We start from the raw sequence: 19,613 nt of genomic DNA on the forward strand, positions 1-19,613 counted from the left end.
GAAAGTTGTCCAGATTCTCAGAATCTTCTGATTATATTTTGGACTATAGATGATGAAATCCCTAAATTCCTTGCAACTGAACCTTGAGAAACATTGTTCTTAAACTGTTGGACCATTTTTTCCACACAGCTGTTCACAAAGTGATGATCCTCACCCCATCTTTGCTTGTGAACAGCTGAGCCTTTTGGGGATGCTCCTTTTATACCCAATCATTACACTCACAATTAGTGTCCTCAGTTCCCAAACGCTTATTGAGTGTTGTTAGAAGGAAAGGTGATGTAACACAGTGGTAAACATACCACTGTCCCAACTTTTTTGAAACATATTGCAGGCATCCATTTCAAAATGAGCAAATATTTGCACAAAAACAATAAAGTTTATTAGTTTGAACATTCAATATCTTGTCTTTGTGGTGTATTGAACTGAATATAAGTTGAAGAGGATCATTGGATTCTGTTTTTAATTTACATTCCACACAATGTCCCAACTTCACTGGAATTGGGGTTGTATTACTCTCTACGACCAGTCTTGTATAAAGTACCTCAAAGTGATACTTGAGTGAAAGTACAAGTATCTTACCATAAAATTACTTTGGTAAAAGTGAGTCTCCTTCAAAAATATTACTTGAATTAAAGTATTCAAGTATCTGAAATTTATTGTACTTAAGTATCAAAAGTAAATTTCTCATATAAATTGTACTTTAAGTAAAAGTATTGAGTAAAAGTAAAATCCAAAGTGAGTGGAGAGTGAAACTGCGACATGAAAAGAAAGCCAGTGTGGTGTCTGGAGAAACCAGGAGCGTGCCTCAGCCCCTAGAAAAGTGTGGATCCACTGCTGGCGGAGCAGTTGGTGTTGCTGAGTGGATGGTGTTGATGCCGTTCTTTTTCTGAAGATGCAGTCTTTTTCCTGGAAGACCCACACAAACTTGTCTATTAAACACAACAGCCAGGCTCTTGTGAAACAGAACAGTCATTTATAGTTCCACAGTTGTACCAAATTTAAAAGAAAAAAAAATTGCAAGCATCATCACCACCAACCACTGCAAAGCAACCAAATGTGGCGTTCTTTGCACTCTTGAATCCAAAACGTGGCACTGCTTTTATGCACTGCATCTCCCGGAAAATTTCAAATAAAATAATTGAAATGAAATAGCCACACTAGCCAGTTCTGTCAGTACTTAAATGTGTGTTAAGTGTGTGTGTCAATTCCAGCGGGAGCCGATCTGTGTATGTGTGCGTGTGTCGGCGTGTGCCCGTTTGGAGATGGCCCCCATTTTACCCTCCAGTCTCCTCTTCATCAGCGGGGGTGCAGATTCAACTGAATTTTATTTATTTATTTATTTATTTTGTTTCTGTCTTTTAAACTTGTTTTATGTCAAACACGGCGCTTGCTGCAGCGGTCAACTGAAGACCCCTCCGCTGCAGCTGTAGAGGACTGTAGCTCTTCCCAGTAGGGCACACCGCTGCTTTCACCGCTGCACACAGGCATTGCCCAATCAAATTTCTTCTACTTTTACAATGTAGTAACGAGTAATGAAGATGTTTAAGGGAACTGTATTGGAGTAAAAGTATACATTTTCTTGAGGAAATGTCGTGAAGTAAAAGTCACCAGAAATTATAACGAAGTACAGATACGTAAAAATTCTGCTTAAGTACAGTAACAAAGTATTTCTACTTTGTTACATTATAACACTGCAAAACGCCATTGTTATATTTTGAGTGTGCACGCACAGTGGTGTGTAAATTTTGTAGGACTAAGCATGAACTCCCAACTCAGTTGCCGGCATGGGGGGCAAAGCATTAAATGCATATTACTGGCTAAGGGGGACCTCATGCCCTCTACAGCGTGGATACCCACAAGCACAGTGCACAGCCAATTAAAAATCCTTTTTTTTGTGGTCAGTGGATCGCTAATTTATTTTAGTCGCAAGCAGAAAGCTGAATGACAGATCACTGCGAACACTGATCATCAATAAATGGAGCACTGTGATGCTATTAAAGCTTTTCCAGCATTTAAAAGAAGGAATTTTTTTTCCTTGGTAGTCCTGCCAAAGCGACAGCAGGACAGAAAATGTACCCGAAGCACTGTATTACACAGAGACTTTTTCAAAAACACTACATTTATTCACACACAGTTTCCACAATGATGAATTAAAGTATTTCCGAAACAAGGAAGTCTTATTTGGATACCAGTGTGTCTGTGATGATGGATTTGGTACGCCGCTATCCATTCTGTTTGTCCCTGCATCTATTTTTAGATGCAGTTGCTTCTCTTCCGTCAGCTGCTTTGGCAAAACTTGGCCGACACTCTCCACATGTACAAATCCTCCATTAAAACACAACCTGTGCTAATCCCCATGTCCCCCACAAGTTCGTGCATGGTGACACGGCGGTCATCCCTAACCAAAGTCTGTATTTTGTCAATCACTTGGTCATTTGCTCCTTGTGGATGGTCTCAAGTCATTCTGTCATGAGGCGCAGTACATGTCTGCACGCTTTGGACTGGTGCTTGTGACTGATTTTTTGACCCGAGGCCATCAAATATGCCCATCGACTTTGCATGCATCCATGCATCTGTGCTCAGCATAAGTCCAGTCCTATCACTGCCAGAGTCTTCAAATTCACAGGGAACATTCTTGGGACACAGACCTTGCACAAGTTCAAAGACGGCTAACCTTGACCAATTTTAAGATGTTAAAAAGTCACATTCTGTTTCATTCTGTTCCTTTTCTGTTTTTTTATTTTTTTATTATTTTTTGAGTGGGGGGCTGACAGCCAATCAGAATAGAGCAGCACTGTGACAGGTCAGTCACAGTCACAGCAGTGAGCATCAAGTGGCAGGTCTCTGTAAAACAGCTTCATTTTTGTGTTTATATGACATGTTTCTCATATACTGCGTAAAAGCTAGCCAGAAATAAACACTTCTAAGGGCCCTGTCCCACTGGGGAGAGGATTAATTGTGCATGAATTGAGTATACAAAATTCGGGCGTTCGTTGTCGTCCGCAACGAAAATGGCGAAAAATGACAAATGTCCCAGTATGCATTACGGATATATTAATAATATATAGCAAATATATGATGAACAATCACGGTTATATAAAGCATGTAGTGAGGAAACTGATCCGACACATTGAGATTATCACGGCAGTATTACGGGTGTATTATGAATGCATCACGCACATGTTGTGCGTGCACGGCATCTACAATGCGGTCATAAAATAAGCTCATTCTGGCCACCAGCATCACTATTCACACCAACAATACAGCCTCTGGAGCATTTGCTGTACTTGGACAAGTTGATCACAGAGTTAATGTTCATGTTGTCATGCGAGGGTTAACTGTTCATGAGTTTGGGGAGTGGGAGGGGGAAGCCGCTGGGGGTGTGAGACAGTGTTTTTTTTTTTTTTTTTTTGAGAGTGTCACGGAAAACAGACTTCAGCATGAGTTGTGGCTAAACAGCAACTCTTCCTTTTGTTGGAGTTAAATAAAAGTCCTGGAGGAGACACGATTGCAGCACCTACATCTTTGTGGACTTACACAGCTGGACCGGCACTGACTGGCAGGTATGTCGCTTTCTGCCAGATATAGTACTTTGGGTTTACGTGACGTGTTTGTTATGCAATCACAGATTGTCCGCAAATCAGCTGCAAAGCAGATGTAATAAAAACGCTTTATTCATGGCCAATCTGTATGCATTCGCTACAACATATTCTAGTTTGTGATGTGGACATGATGGGCACAATATATATCTGTTTTACTGGTATATACCAGTCCGCTGGTTTTTACCGGTTCGCTGCCAAGCCACAAATCCCCGTCAGTTGCGGATATCAGTGGTTAACGGCAGATATAATGTGCATAGAGTGAGTATGTATTGTGTATGAATTGAGTATATATGGAGTATGTAAGGTGGATGTTATCCGCATCCAGATTTTTGAACAGCTCAAAAATCCTGGCTGCGGGCATGCGTGCCTCTGCGGATGATCACAGGCGTGTTCGGATGACAGCCGACTCATACAGGCATGTTACACGGATATTGCGGATGTTTGGCGAATATGGGCCAATTTTGTCCACAATCCATATGCAAATCCTCCTAAACGCCAGTGGGACAGGGGCCTAAAATTGAAAACGCTGTTTTTGGAACCTAATAACAGCTCTGAAGTAATTTATAAGACAGTTTGCAGACGTTAGCATGGTGATGTCACAAGCTAGCTACAAACCATTTTGTTTGTGTATAAATATAACCTCTTTGTCATATACGAGGTCTGTCAATAAAGTATAGGTCCTTTTTATTTTTTTCAAAAACTATATGGATTTCATTCATATGTTTTTCCGTCAGACATGCTTGAACCCTCGTGCGCATGCGTGAGTTTCTCCACGCCTGTCGGTGACGTCATTCGCCTTTGAGCACTCCTTGTGGGAGAAGTCGTCCAGCCCCTCGTCGGAATTCCTTTGTCTGAGAAGTTTCTGAAAGACTGGCGCTTTGTTTGATCAAAATCTTTTCTAAACCTGTGAGACACACTGAAGTGGACACGGTTCGAAAAATTAAGCTGGTTTTCGGTGAAAATTTTAACAGCTGATGAGAGATTTTGAGGTGATACTGTCGCTTTAAGGACTTCCCACGGTGCGAGACGTCGCGCAGCGCTCTCAGGCGCCGTCGTCAGCCTGTTTCAAGCTGAAAACCTCCACATTTCAGGCTCTATTGATCCAGGACGTCGTGAGAGAACAGAGAAGTTTCAGAAGAAGTCGGTTTCAGCATTTTATCCGGATATTCCACTGTTAAAGGAGATTTTTTTAATGCAAGACGTGCGGACGGATTGCAGCGTCTGCTCGAAGCCGCTGCGACGCTCTGCCACAGGAAAAACACCTCTGTTGGAAGCCTTAAGGACAAGTTGGAACATGTCCAGCTGTTAAACAATTTCTCATATACTCACTCCACTGAAAGCCATCAAAAGCCGCCTGGATTTTACAAATGGTTATCAACACGGAGGTGTTTTTCCTGTGCCACCGCACCGCGCCGGCTGCGTCCCGACGCGCGGACCCATCCGCACGTCTTTCATTAAAAAAAGTCTCCTTTAACAGTGGAATATCCGGATAAAATGCTGAAACCGACTTCTTCAGAAACTTCTCTGTTCTCTCACGACGTCCTGGATCAATAGAGCCTGAAATGTGGAGGTTTTCAGCTTGAAACAGGCTGACGACGGCGCCTGAGAGCGCTGCACGACGTCTCGCTCCGTGGGAAGTCCTTAAAGCGACAGTATCACCTCAAAATCTCTCATCAGCCGTTAAAATTTTCACCGAAAACCAGCTTAATTTTTCGAACCGTGTCCACTTCGATGTGTCTCACAGGTTTAGAAAAAATTTTGATCAAACAAAGCGCCAGTCTCTCAGCAACTTCTCAGACAAAGAAATTCCGACGAGGGGCTGGACGACTCCTCCCACAAGGAGTGCTCACAGGCAAATGACGTCACCGACAGGCGTGGAAAAACTCACGCATGCGCACGAGGGTTCAAGCATGTCTGACGTAAAAACATATGAATGAAATCCATATAGTTTTTGAAAAAAATAAAAAGGACCTATACTTTATTGACAGACCTCGTATTATGTAAAAGCCAGCAAAAAATAAACACTTCTAAAACTGAAAATGCTGTTTTGGTAACCTGATAACACCTCTGGAAGGATTTACAAAACATTTTGCGGATGTCAGCGTGCACACCAACTTCCACTCTTGTCAAAAGTGCAAACGTATATATTGTTTATAACTGATTGATTTATTGATTGAGGAGGTTTACTGAACATGTACAAATTGTAAGTAAGACAATAGGATGTTAATAAGATCCTGCAAAGATTCCATGCTACTGAATTGGCATCATGTTTGTTTGTTTTTTTGTTGTTGTTGTTGTTGTTACCTTTTTTTAGTATCTGGACGTGTTTGTGTTTTCATTTGTTCTTTTACATCTTTTCAGGTTTTCATAACACAAAGCAGGCTTAATTCCAACTCATCAGTGAAGAGTAAAACTAAAATAAGAATGCAATCACTGCCAAACAAGTGTGAGAATACAAGATCTATGACTAATATTCAATTGCTATATTTGAGCACTGAAAATGTCAGAGCATGTTTAGTTGGCATAATAACCATCCTATAAATACATGCAAGAGGTACTCTGAAACAAGGCTCAGTGGTTTGCTTCCCATTAGAACACAGATAACCTCACCTATATAGTCCACTTTTTAGAAGAATAAATTAATTTGGCCAAATAGCTTCAGCAATGTATGTATAACAACAGAACCCAGTTCTATGTTAGCAGAACCTTAGAATTTGTCCTGACATGAACAAAGAAGCCTTTGAAGTGATGTGAAAATCTAAATAATATTGCAAAATTATTTTATGCAGGATAGAACCCTAGCATTCTGAACTATCTAAAGACTTTTAATGCGAGTGTGTGGCTAACCAGAGAGTAAGACAATAATCAGAAACAAAGGCACGAGTCTCTGTGACTGCATCAGCCATCAATAGAATAGGGTGAATTTCTGATAAATCTCACAAATAAAAAAAAGCTTTCTTTGTAATATTCATAATATGCCGGCCAAAGGTCAATGTGGGAGATTGCATTTGTGTCCACCCGGTTTGTGCCATGCCTGATACCTCATCATGGACAAATTTTACCAAAAGTCATAGTGTGACAACACATTAACATACTTGTACAAATACAGTAAAAATGTTAATAAGGCAACATGATATACAATTATATATTAACAGCCAAGTGGCTGTTTGCATGTGTGAGTATTGCTTTGATCATGGACAAACTGGGGAGAGCTGACATTTGCTGTTTAGTATGCTTATGTATTTTGGGTCAAGGATGAATGGCACCAAAACGGAACATTGATAGGACTAATATTTTTGCAAAAACTATGGATATTAGCAAACAACACTGAACAATGGACATTGCTAACTACATTCTGGACTTGCATGCCATTCCAGCAGGGAGCGGTAAATCATGTTTATATTAAAAGCCTGTGTGCGTGATTTTATTTAGTAAGTTCAATGTAAGTACATAATTGTAAATATGCTAAAAACACATGGATGACAATAAACTGAAAAAAACTTATTTCCATCGTGGTCTATTTAAAAATCAAATTACAAAACAGAAGTAATAATAAAATAAAATAACCATAATAATAATAATAATAATAATAATAGTGTCTATATGATAACAAGAACCTAAACAATTAATAAATACACTAAGACAATAAATTAACATTAAAAATGAACATTAAAAAGGGTTGGGATTAAAAAAAAAAGTTGAGGTTTAAGGTTCTAAAAATATTCTGGACTCACATGCTATTCCAACTCATTATAGAAACTTTGCATAATTTATTAATTTTATCTTTTCTACATTTCATGTACATCTGCTGTTGTTCAAATAAAGTTAAAAGTTCAAAAGTTAAAAGTTCAAATAAGTTGCATATCTGCTTGTTGCAGATGATGTGGTTCTGTTGGCTTCATCAGGCAGTGACCTCCGATGCTCACTGAGCAGGTTTGAGGCCGAGTGCGAAGCTCGGATGAGAATCAGCACCTCCAAATCGGAGACCATGGTCCTCTGTCGGAAAATGGTGACTTGCCCCCTCTGGGCTAGGGGCTAGAGTTACTGCCCCAAGCGGAGAATTTTAAGTATTTCGGGGTCTTGTTCATGAGCAGAGGTAAACTGGAGTGGGAGGGCAATACGATGGATTGGGGCAGCATCTGAAACTTTACAGAGGTTGTACTAGACTGTCATGGTAAAGAAGGAGCTGAGCCAGAAGGCGAGGCTCTCAATTTAACAGTCGATTTGCGCTCGTATCCTCATCTATGGTCATGAGCTTTGGGTAATGACTGAAAGAATAAGATCGTGGATATAAGCAGCAGACATGAGATTCCTCCATATGGGCTTACACTCCTGGACAGGGTGGGAAGCTTGATTATCCGGGAGGGACTAGGAGTAGAGCTACTGCTTCTTCTTTGCATCGAAAGGAGCCAGTTGAGGTGGTTCGGGCATCTGCTGAGGATTCTCCTTGGTTGTCTCCCTATGGAGGTCTTCCTGGCACTTCCAACCAGGAGGAGGACCAGAGGAAGACCCAGGACACACTGGAGAGATTGTATTTCCTACCTCGTTTGGGAACGCCTTTGGGATCCCCTGGGAAGAGTTACAGGACTTGGCCAAGGATAGAGAAGTGTGGGATGAGCTGCTTGCGCTGCTGCCACCATGACCTGGACCCAGATAAGCGGCTGAAAATGAATAAATGTATGAATCTGGAGTTGTTTTATAAGGTAATCCAGCGTAAAACTTGTGTCAAATCAACACATCAGATCCACTGTGGCAACCCTGAGCTGGGGGTTGGGGGAACAACTTACTAGTAAGTTCTTTTAGCAGCTGAGGAGGAAATTTGAGCTTCATCATTTATGCTCCAAACTCCTGCTTATGACTGCATCCTCAGGCAACATCATTTTACACATCTTTACATCTTTATTAAATGGGTGTGTCTTGCAGAGCAAGCAGGATTTCACACAAAGATTTCACTGACATATGTAATGGAACACTTTAGTCTGAAATTTTTCTCATAAAAGGAGTTTCTACATGCACCCAGTATTGTGGAACTCCACTGATGTAATGAAGCCTCAACCATGTCAAAACTAAATTTGTATTTTGTAAAATGTAAATGTAAAAAATATACACCTTGACCCCTATTTAAAAAATTAATCATTGAACAGCCTTTCAAAGATAAGATAGCTGAGATGTCGGGAACTTGATTTTGGAAGACGGCATATTCCTTAAAGTTTCCCAAATACAATCCAGTAACATTAAACAAGATGAATGCCAGTCAGCATAGATTAAAACATTCATTTTTGCATGTTTTGACAGCAATGATTGCAAACGTACTTGTGCAGGTCAAAAGGTCAGGAGGACAGGACAGGAGAGAAATATTAGATACGTAAACATGTCTGACAGATGGTCACTGACCTTTCTTGGTGAATTTCATTGGTTGGAGAGACCGAGCAATGCAAAATAATTTTTCCCTGTCAAATGTCATTCAAGACAAGCAATAACAGAAGTCATAACCCAGCTCAGCTTTACTCCAGTTTTAGAAAAAAGATGGAAAGACTCAAAGAAACTGGAGCCATGAAATCTCACCATTTAAAAAAAAAGAGAGATCAAGCTCGAGTGGATTTGGGTTGATTAAGCATCTTTGAAACTTGGTGGAATAAAAAGACGTGTTAATGCCTTCCCTCTGAGGACACTACTAGGGATGATGGGGGTTATCACGGGGTGACGTGCCAGAGGATGTGGAGTGGACAGCAGACAGGCTCAACTGGACCAGACTACGTAAATCTCAGAATTTCATCGAAGGAGTGTATTTTAAACCTGTGATGACACCGACCTTCAAAAAACACCCTCAATAATGTCCAACAACCCAAAGCCCACAAAATTATGATTTACTAACTGACTGGAGATCATTTTTAAATGCACCATAAATATGTTATTTTAAACGGTGGTTAAGAGACACAGCCCACCTTTTTACACAAACTTAAAGATTTTTAAATTGTCCCTCGAATGTCATGCCAGACTGCCTTCAACATTTTTGTTAAATTTTAAGTTTGTTTGATTTTGCGCAAATGGCGGCACCCGATAAAGTATCACTCTGTAAAGTTTTAAAATCAACACAGGCAGCATTGCTATTCAATGAACATCCCATCAGGGAAATCTTACAGTAATTTATATAAGGTCCCGTCCACACGGAAACATGCTCAGGCGTATCCGTTTTGTATTGTAATGGAGTTTCATCCACATAGAAACAATGTTTTCAGTGGCTGAAAATTATACTTTTTGAAAACAGGTCCCAGTGTGGATTAATTGGAAGACGCCAAATTTGCATCTTCGTGTGGACAAGCAATTCAGAACTATTCTGAAACGATGTCATACCCCCACCTCTCTAATCTCAGCTACATTTAATGAATGACATGTTGTTGTTAACAGTGTAATTTAAGATGCTTTTTTTTCTTGGTGGCTCAATAATAAAGGATTTATTATATGGCTGTTGTTTAGCTGCGTCGACAAAATTTAATAGATACTAGTACAGTGCGCATAGGAAGTTTGTATTCCTTCAGAAAATTGGGAGCTTAAGTAGATTTCTCATGGATGGTCGTATGAGGCTGTGTTTGAAGGTGGAATGTAGAAAGAGGTGCACTTATGTTATATTATTATTTGAATACAGCATTTCATATTTTAAAAAAATCAGTTTTATTATAAATTAGATGAAAATAAAAGGATTCCTATTAAATAGGTTACTGGAAGAAAGTCAGACAAAATTAAACACAACATTTAGAATATTTAAAACAGCAAATCACTATCCCACCTCCTGTTCTTGACTGTTAGAAGCTGAGTTTTAATCATGTTGGTCTTCATTTTGCATGTCCACTTCAAGCTCATTTGCTGTTAATTCCTCTAATTCAAACTCATCACTGTAATAAAATTTGCTCGGAGAATGGTCCTCTTCGTTGCTCATAATTTCTTTGTTCGCTTTTGTTTTTATTTTGCTTTTAAATTTCTTGTTTAATGAAGGAAAATGTCAAATTTCACACCGTGAACATTGTAAACCAAGTCGCAAATCTGATATGTGATCTGGACCAATTGTCATGGTAACGGTCTGAAATGGAAAAATCTCAGAGTGGAAATCAGCCAATTAGAGCATGCGTGCTATCGCTGCACTCGGTCCGTACTGTCAAGACCTCGGTGTTGGGGAAGTGTCGTGACACGGACCCACAACAGGGGGCGTTAATGAAGGGACAATGGAATAGCCAAAAAGTAACAATTTAATGTTGTGAAGGTGCACAATGTAATACAGACAGATACAAATATGTGTTATATCAATCCGACAAAAAGGTGACGTGTGGCAGGCTCGAAGATAGGAGACGTATGGTGAGAGAAAAGCCGGAACCCACACAAGCCTCACCACCAACGGACCTGAAGAACACCGGAGCCGCCAAGCCCTGCGCCCCAGGTGGCCACTGTCTTCAGCAGTCAGACCCGGTACTGCTGGCAGAAAACAGAAACAGTTCTGGATGAATGTGAGTTCGCACACTCAGTAATCCCACAGTCTGTGTTCAGTAAGGAGGGAGAACCTCCACCTCCAATCACACACTCGTGCAGCTCCTGAGATAACCACTTATCTGGGTGGGGTGTGAGGCGAAGCCGTCGCAGTCCACACCAAACACCAACTCCACAGACAGGGTATCCGTCCCAGGAAAACGGCTGCAAAAAGAGATCAGACTAATACTCGAATTTTAAGGTTTAGCAGAGAATTACCTGTATGGTAGAAGATTTCTCGGCGAGGAGGTGGAGTTGCAGTCCGGTCTTTATAGTGGTGGTGATGGGTGACAGCTGGTGTTGATAGATGACAGCTGTCACCTCCAGCGGCTCCGACGCCCTCTCGAGCTTGGAGCCCGCACTCCAAGCAGGGCGCCATCTGGTGGTGGTGGGCCAGCAGTACCTCCTCTTCAGCGGCCCACACAACAGGACCCCCCCCTCAACAGGCGCCTCCTGGCGCCCGACCAGGTTTATCCGGGTGCCGGGCGTAGAAGTCGGCCAGGAGGGCCGGGTCCAGGATGAAGCTCCTTTTCACCCAGGAGCGTTCCTCGGGACCATACCCCTCCCAGTCCACCAGATACTGGAAGCCCCAACCCTTGCGACGGACGTCCAGAAGCCGACGCACGGACCACGCCGGCTCCCCGTCGATGATCCGGGCAGGAGGTGGTGCAGGTCCAGGGGTGCAGAGCGGTGAGGTGTGGTATGGTTTGATCCGGGACACGTGGAAAACAGGATGGATCCGCAGTGAAGCTGGCAGCCGTAGCTTCACTGCGGCCGGGCTGAGGACCTTGGTGATGGGAAAGGGTCCGATATATCTGTCCTTCAGTTTCTGTGATTACACTTGGAGGGGGATGTCCTTTGTCGATAACCATACCTCCTGCCCAGGCAGGGGCCGGGGAACGCCAGCGGTCTGCATGGGCCTTGGCCCTCGTCCGGGCCTTCAACAGGGCAGAACGGGCAGTCCACCACACCCGGCGGCACCTCCTGAGGTGGGCCTGGACCGAGGGCACACCGACCTCACCCTCCACAAGTGGGAACAATGGGGGCTGGTACCCCAAACACACCACGAACGGGGAGAGGCCGGTGGCAGATGACACTTGGCTGTTGTGGGCGTACTCGATCCAGGCCAGATGGGTGCTCCAGGCCGTCGGGTGCGCAGAGGTAACGCAACGGAGGGCCTGCTCCAACTCCTGGTTGGCCCGCTCTGCCTGTTTGTTCGTCTGGGGGTGATACCCGGACGAGAGACTCACGGTGGCCCCCAGTTCCTTGCAGAAACTCCTCCAGACCTGAGAGGAGAACTGAGGGCCACGGTCTGAGACGATGTCTGCTGGTATCCCATGCAGACGCACGACGTGGTGGACCAGGAGGTCTGCTGTCTCCTGGGCCGTAGGGAGCTTCGGGAGGGCCACGAAGTGGGCCACCTTGGAGAACCGGTCCACTATCGTCAAGATGGTGGTGTGGCCCTGGGACGGCGGGAGGCCTGTGACAAAGTCCAGGCCGATGTGGGACCAGGGGAGATGAGGCACCGGTAGGGGTCGGAGGAGTCCTGAGGTCCTCTTGTGGTCCGCCTTGCCCCTGGCGCAGGTGGTGCAGGCCTGGACGTAGTCCCGGATGTCGGCTTCCATAGACGCCCACCAGAAGCACTGCTGGACTACCGCCATGGTCCTGCGCACTCCAGGATGACAGGAGAGTTTGGACCCATGGTAGAAGTCCAAAACCGCAGCTCTGGCCTCTGGTGGGACATACAGCTTGTTCTTCGGGCCGGTCCCCGGGTCTGGGTTCCATGCCAGGGCCTCCCGGACGGTCTTCTCAACGTCCCAGGTGAGGGTGGCCACGACAGTGGACTCGGGGATGATGGTTTCTGGGGGGTCTGACAGCTCGGCCCTGGCTTCCTCTTCATGCACCCGGGACAGTGCATCCAACCATTGGTTCTTGGTCCCGGGGAAGTACGTAATCTGGAAGTCAAAGCGCCCGAAGAACAGTGACCAGCGGGCTTGCCTGGGGTTCAACCGCTTGGCGGTCCGGATGTACTCCAGGTTCCGATGGTCCGTGAAAACCGTGAAGGGCACCGTCGCTCCCTCCAACAGGTGTCTCCACTCTTCAAGAGCCTCCTTCACCGCCAAGAGTTCCCGATTGCCGACGTCATAATTCCTCTCAGCCGGGGTCAACCTGCGGGAAAAATAGGCACAAGGGTGGAGGACCTTATCGGACTCCCCGACCTTATCGGACTCCCCGCCCCGGAGTTCCGGATCAACCCGGCAGCTAACGAGTCCCGGATGTAGGTCTCCATTGATTCGCGTTCCGGACGTGAGAGGTTGTACAGCCTGCTGGACGGGTACTCAGCGCCCGGAATCAAATCGATGGCACAATCGTACGGTCGGTGCGGGGGAAGGGCGAGTGCAAGATCTTTGCTGAAGACGTCAGCAAGATCGTGGTACTCACATGGCACCGCCGTCAGATTGGGCGGGACTTTGACCTCCTCCTTAGCTATCTCACCGGGTGGAACCGAGGATCCTAAACACTCTCGGTGGCAGGTTTCGCTCCACTGCGTCACAACCCCAGACAGCCAATCAATCCGGGGATTGTGTTTCAACACCCATGGAAAACCCAAAATCACTCGGGAGGTAGAAGGTGTTACAAAAAACACTATCTCCTCCCTGTGATTCCCAGACACCACCAAAGTCACTGGCTGTGTCTGGTGTGTGATTAATGGAAGAAGAGTGCCATCTAGTGCTCGTACCTTCACAGGGGAAGGCAGAGCCACCAGAGGGAGCCCTACTTCCTTTGCCCATCTGCTGTCCAGCAGATTCCCTTCTGACCCCGTGTCTATAAGTGCTGGGGCGTGAAGGGTTAATTCCTCACAAAGGATTGTGACTGGGATTCGTGCTGATTTTCGGGGTTCCCCTGCGTGAGTGTTATGGCCCACCCTTAGCCCAGTTTCTAAGGACGGGCATTGTAGTTTGACCGTTTGGGACAGTTCCTCTGTATGTGACTTTTAGACCCACAGAAAAAACACTCCCCGCGGGCCTGCCTCCCTTGTCTGTCCTTTGATTTCATTTTGGCCCTGCTCGTGTCCATAGCTTCGTCAGTAGGGGGAGCTGTAGCCACATGGGGCCCTCTGGCTGTGGAGCGTGGGGACGACGGTGTTGGGTATTTTCGCCTCCAAACATTCTTAAAACCTTGATAAGACAAACAGAGTCAAGAAACACCAGTGAGACAGAATGTCAATTTTAGCTCGCGAGGAGTGCAGTCAGGCTGTACACCAAAGCTACACTAAAGTCTGGCCTGCGCTCCCGCTCTTTTTATTAAGGACTTCCCTACATACATGGGCGGTACAGCTCCTAAGGGGAGGAGTGATAGCGCGTGAGCTGTTGCCGCAGAACCGCTGATTGCACAATACATTCAGGACGTTCAGAACCTTTTTAATCTTGGGCTCGATTAAGATGTGTTTAAGACATCTATCGATTAATCACACTTCTTCTGACACAAGGACTAATGCATCATAATCACACTGTGGTTGGAACATTCAATTCTCTATTCTTTATCTCACTGCTCCGCTTACGGCTGCATTCTGCCTGGGTCATCTTCACATATCCTGAAAAAGAGCTTAGCGTGCACACAGAGATACCACAACTTGCAGAAACACTTCATGTCACATATCTTAAGTAACCTTCACCCATCACATCAGTACAGTACAGCAGAGAGAACTACATTCTACCAGAGCAGACAACACAAAACATGCATGATAAAATAAAACAGTGTATCTACAGAATAACTCCAACAGACGGCACCCTTTCGGACCCGGAAGGAAGAGGGACGGCCCGTGCCCGGTCACGCCCCCCGCCCTGCTCCCGACAGTGTTCCTCTAACCGGTTGTCTAAGTGTATAACCAGGTCGACAAGCCCGTCAAAATCCCGTGGTTCCTCCTTAGCCAGCAGGTGCTCCTTCAGGACCGGAGACAGTCTGTTTATGAAGGCGGCGCGGAGTGCAACGGTATTCCAGCCGGACCTCGCAGCCGCGATGCGGAAGTCGACTGCATACTCGGCTGCACTCCGGCGCCCCTGTCGCATTGATAGTAGCACGCTTGAAGCGGTCTCACCTCTGTTGGGATGATCAAAACCTGTTTTAACTCCCTTACAAACCCAGCGTATGACGTTAGGAGCCGTGAGTTCTGCTCCCTGAGCGCCGTAGCCCAGGCGCGTGCCTCTCCTCGAAGCAAATTAATGACATAAGCCACCCGGCTAGCGTCTGACGCGTACATGACGGGACGCTGTGCAAAGACGAGCGAGCACTGCATCAGGAAGTCCGCACACGTCTCAACACAACCTCCGTACGGCTCCGGAGGGCTTATGTATGTATGATGGGTGACAGCTGGTGTTGATAGATGACAGCTGTCACCTCCAGCGGCTCCGACGCCCTCTCGTGCTTGGAGCCCGCACTCCAAGCAGGGCGCCATCTGGTGGTGGTGGGCCAGCAGTACCTCCTCTTCAGCAGCCCACACAACACTCGGTCTGATATTTTCCTATACAGACCTCATGCTCGGTTAATAATCCTTTAACATTCACTCAGTGTGTGAATGAATGATCTTATGAATGAAAGGTCTCATTCATTCATACATTTCTGACATTTCAGATAGTAAGAACATTCACTCAATGTATGAATGATCTTACTATCTGAAATGTCAGAAATGTATGAATGATTGCGTGAGATCTTCACTGAAAGGAAACATAGGGTCTGTAGATGTCATATTGCACATCTACATATGTGGACCATCCTGAATAAAGATACACTAGAGCATTTCCCGTGGGGATCCATGGGCTGCAGATTGGGTAGTGTTTATAAAATAGGCAGCTCACATTTTTCAAGGGTGGTCATAAATTACACAAAGTTTCTATAATGAATTGGAATGGCATGTGAGACCAGAATGATTTTAGAACCTTAGACCTCAACAATTTTTAGAGGAAGAACTCAACTCTTATTTCCTGTTAATTACATAATGCTTTAATGTTAATTTACTGTCTTAATATATTTATAAATTGTTTGGGTTTGTGTTATCATATACACACTATAATTATTATAATGTTCTCAGCAGAGTGTAGGGACTCCGATTAAACATCAAGCTAAACCTTTTGAGTCAACGAAGACAGGGTTGAAATGACTGTTTACTCACAAGCTTCATCAACACAAGCTTCATCAACACAACAAGTGAAAAAGGTGTTGCCTGAACAATGTCTCACAGTGGATGACTTGAGATTCTATTTAGAACATGTGCAGCATGTCAGCCTCATTCTCAAAGCAAGCAGGAAGAGGACAAACAGGAAATGACATCACTCGTAGTTTGACCTTCAAAATAAATAACAATAGCATTTTAACGTTTTACTGCTGTTATGAACTAAATAATGTATTCATGTATTTATATATTTATATTTTTACAGACAACATCCCAGAGGAACATACTAACTGCCTTAGAGGCAACAAACTCCACGTCTGGTGTATGTGAGGCCACTAAGAACTTAAGAGAGCCCATTAGTCCATTACAATTAGTCCTTTGGTAGAAGTAGGACTACTTCAGTCACTGGTCTTAGAAAGGTTCTTGCATCACCTTGATTAGCTGTTTTTATCTCAACCTTTCTGACATGTCCGTCCTTCCCGGGAAAAGTTGCAGTGACCACGGCCATTGGCCAAGAGGTACGAACGGCCTGTTTGTCCCTCAGGAGGACCAGGTCCCCAACTTGAAAGTTTCTGCGTGAAAGTACCCATGTTTGTCTTTTTTGTAAAGATGGTAGGTAGTCATAACGCCAACAGGTCAAAAAATTATTTGCAAGCCCTTGAGCATGTCTCGATTGTTTGGTATTAAGGTCCTTGTATGTGAGGTCTCCAGGAGCAGGTGGAAGTCCTGACTTCTGTGTGAGACGCATTGCCGGTGAAAGGATGAATGGTTGTTTTGGATCTGTAGATATGGGTAGGTGAGGACGTGCATTCATAATTGCTGTTACTTCTGCCATTAGCGTTGAAAGCTCCTCATGAGTCAGCTGACTCTTCTGCTGAAGAAGCATGAAATCAAGGATTTTCCTGGCAACACCAATCATCCGTTTTCATGAGCCCCACATATGGCAAGCATGAAGAGGTCGGAAGTTCCAACTGCATCTTTGCTGACTGAGGTATTTCTGCAGTTTTGATCATCTCTATCTCCTTGCTTGCACCAATAAACTTAGTGCCGCAATCGGATTGAAGTTGCCTTGCAGGGCCTCTGAGCGTGAAGAATTTGAAGCATTTATACTCCATTAGTTCAAGGTGAACTGTTGTTGAACTTAGACAACTGAACATGATGCACCTCCTCTGGTGCATCTGGTTACATTAACCTCTCACATGATGAAGACCTTGGAGAGGCTTATTCTCACCCACCTCAGATACCTGGTGAACACTGGCACCATCATGCTGTGGGGATGTTTTTCAGCGGCAGGAACTGGGAGACTAGTCAGGATTGAGGGAAAGATGAATACAGCAATGTACACAGACATCTGGGAAGAAAACCTGCTCCAGAGTGCTCTTGACCTCAGACTGGGGGACGGTTCATCTTTCAGCAGGACAATGACCCTAAGCACACAGCCAAGATATCAAAGGAGTGGCTTCAGGACAACTCTGTGAATGCCTCTGAGTGGTCCAACAAGTGCCCAGACCTGAATCTGATTGAACATCTCTGGAGAAATCTGAAAATGATCGTGTACCGACACTCTCCATCCAACCTGGTGGAGCTTGAGAGGCGCTGCAAAGAGGAATGGGCATAACTGCCCAAAGACAGGTACACCAAGCTTGTAGCATCATATTCAAGAAGACTTGAGGCTGTAATTGCTGCCAAAGGTGCATCAACAAAGTACTGAGCAAAGGGTGTGAATACTTATCTACGTGTGATTTATTTTTTTTTTTTTAATAAATTAATGAAAAAAATTTAAAAATCATGTTGTTGTTATAGGGTGTTGTGAGAAGAATTTTGAGGGAAATAATAGAAATAATATAAGGCCGTAACCTAACAAAACGTGGGAAAAGGTGAAGCGTTGTGTGAATACTTTCCGGATGAACGGGATTGAGTGTCTCTCATGTGTTGTCATTCAGTTAATATGTTCACAAAGGCACTGTACAGATGAAAGTGTGAAGATATTAGAACCTCACCGCCTTACCATTATGCTCATTTTCCTACCTAATAATTTTGTCAAGACAGCGTAAATTATTACAGCTCAGTTCTTTTAAGCACACCATGCAGCTGATAAAATGGTGCATATAATAAAGGTATTACTTTCCAAAAATGTTTCAAATGTATAAAATAAAACACTGGTGGGGGAGGGAAGCTCAGAGCTCACTCACTTGCTAAACTATATCTTTGGGAAAGAATCATGTGCACAACGCTATCTGTAAAACTGGTGATTTGCTTTCATCTGAAATCAAAGAGCTGCTCAAAATCTATTAAACGACACCTTTGTTTTTAATAATGTATCATACTGGGACCAAGGCAGGCTTTCCAAGCAAAATGTAGATTTTTGTTTTGAACAAATATAATTAGACTTATTTTAAAAATACTTGCCGCTATGTTGAAACTAATTTGTATTTAGTAAAATGCAGTCCTTGATGAACCATTCCCACAGGGTGGGAAGCCCAGTTTGTATTTTGAACCAGCATAAAAAAAAAAACCTTGAATTAAAGAAAACTCAAGGGCTTTTCCCTTTCCAGAGATTGCTGACATCTGGGTATACTGAGATTAGAATAGCAGCCTCTGTAGCATAACGTACTCTGTTGTAAGGGAGGAAACCATTATGTTATTCTTCTCAGTCATCCTCAAGACTATAAAAAGGTTTGTTGATACATTCAGCATGTGATACACTATTCAAAGATGATGATCTATAAATCACTTAATCTATCACTGATGAGATTAACAGTGATTTGTTACAGGCAATAATCTTTAATCTTTAAATGAGATGACATCAGTTTTATTCTGTATAATATGGCTTGCAAAACATTGGGCAACCTTGGGCTTTTACGCGTTTGAATTTTGGGTGGAAAAAAAATCTCAACATTTGAAGGACATGTTGCTATGTTGCTCCGAAATCATAACAATTAAGATTTAGGCTGTTGGTGACCATCTGATGACCCACGGGATTACTTTGTGCACTTCCGTGACTAGTGCTGATTGAAAAGATCAATTAGCGATTTAAATCAGGTTTAAATTAGGCTCTTCTATTTTCTTTTTACATTCTGCCATGATGCATTTCAAGTATTGCATTGTGGATAGTGTTTTCTTTAATGTGGAAACAAATCATTTGGTACACTCTCTATCCCTTTAACACCTTAAAACAAAGAAGACATGCTAAGATACTGCATTTTTCTCCACCCACCATTTGGTATAATTTTGTAGTTGAGTTCAACTTCATGAGTACAGGTCAGCTCTAGTCAAGAAGCATGCTGATGCTACATGTTGCCACATGCACCAAACTAGAGAAG

General features: G+C 43.8%; 1 protein-coding gene across 5 annotated transcripts in view; it reads right to left on the reverse strand.

Moving 5' to 3' along the window:
- The window catches only part of lpp (LIM domain containing preferred translocation partner in lipoma), a 489,494-nt gene that overhangs the window by 144,847 nt on the left and 325,034 nt on the right, over positions 1-19,613 (reverse strand). The gene's annotated exons all lie outside the window — the stretch shown is intronic.

The sequence above is a fragment of the Thalassophryne amazonica genome, chromosome 10, assembly GCF_902500255.1.
Source record: "Thalassophryne amazonica chromosome 10, fThaAma1.1, whole genome shotgun sequence".
Taxonomy (NCBI): Eukaryota; Metazoa; Chordata; class Actinopteri; order Batrachoidiformes; family Batrachoididae; genus Thalassophryne; species Thalassophryne amazonica.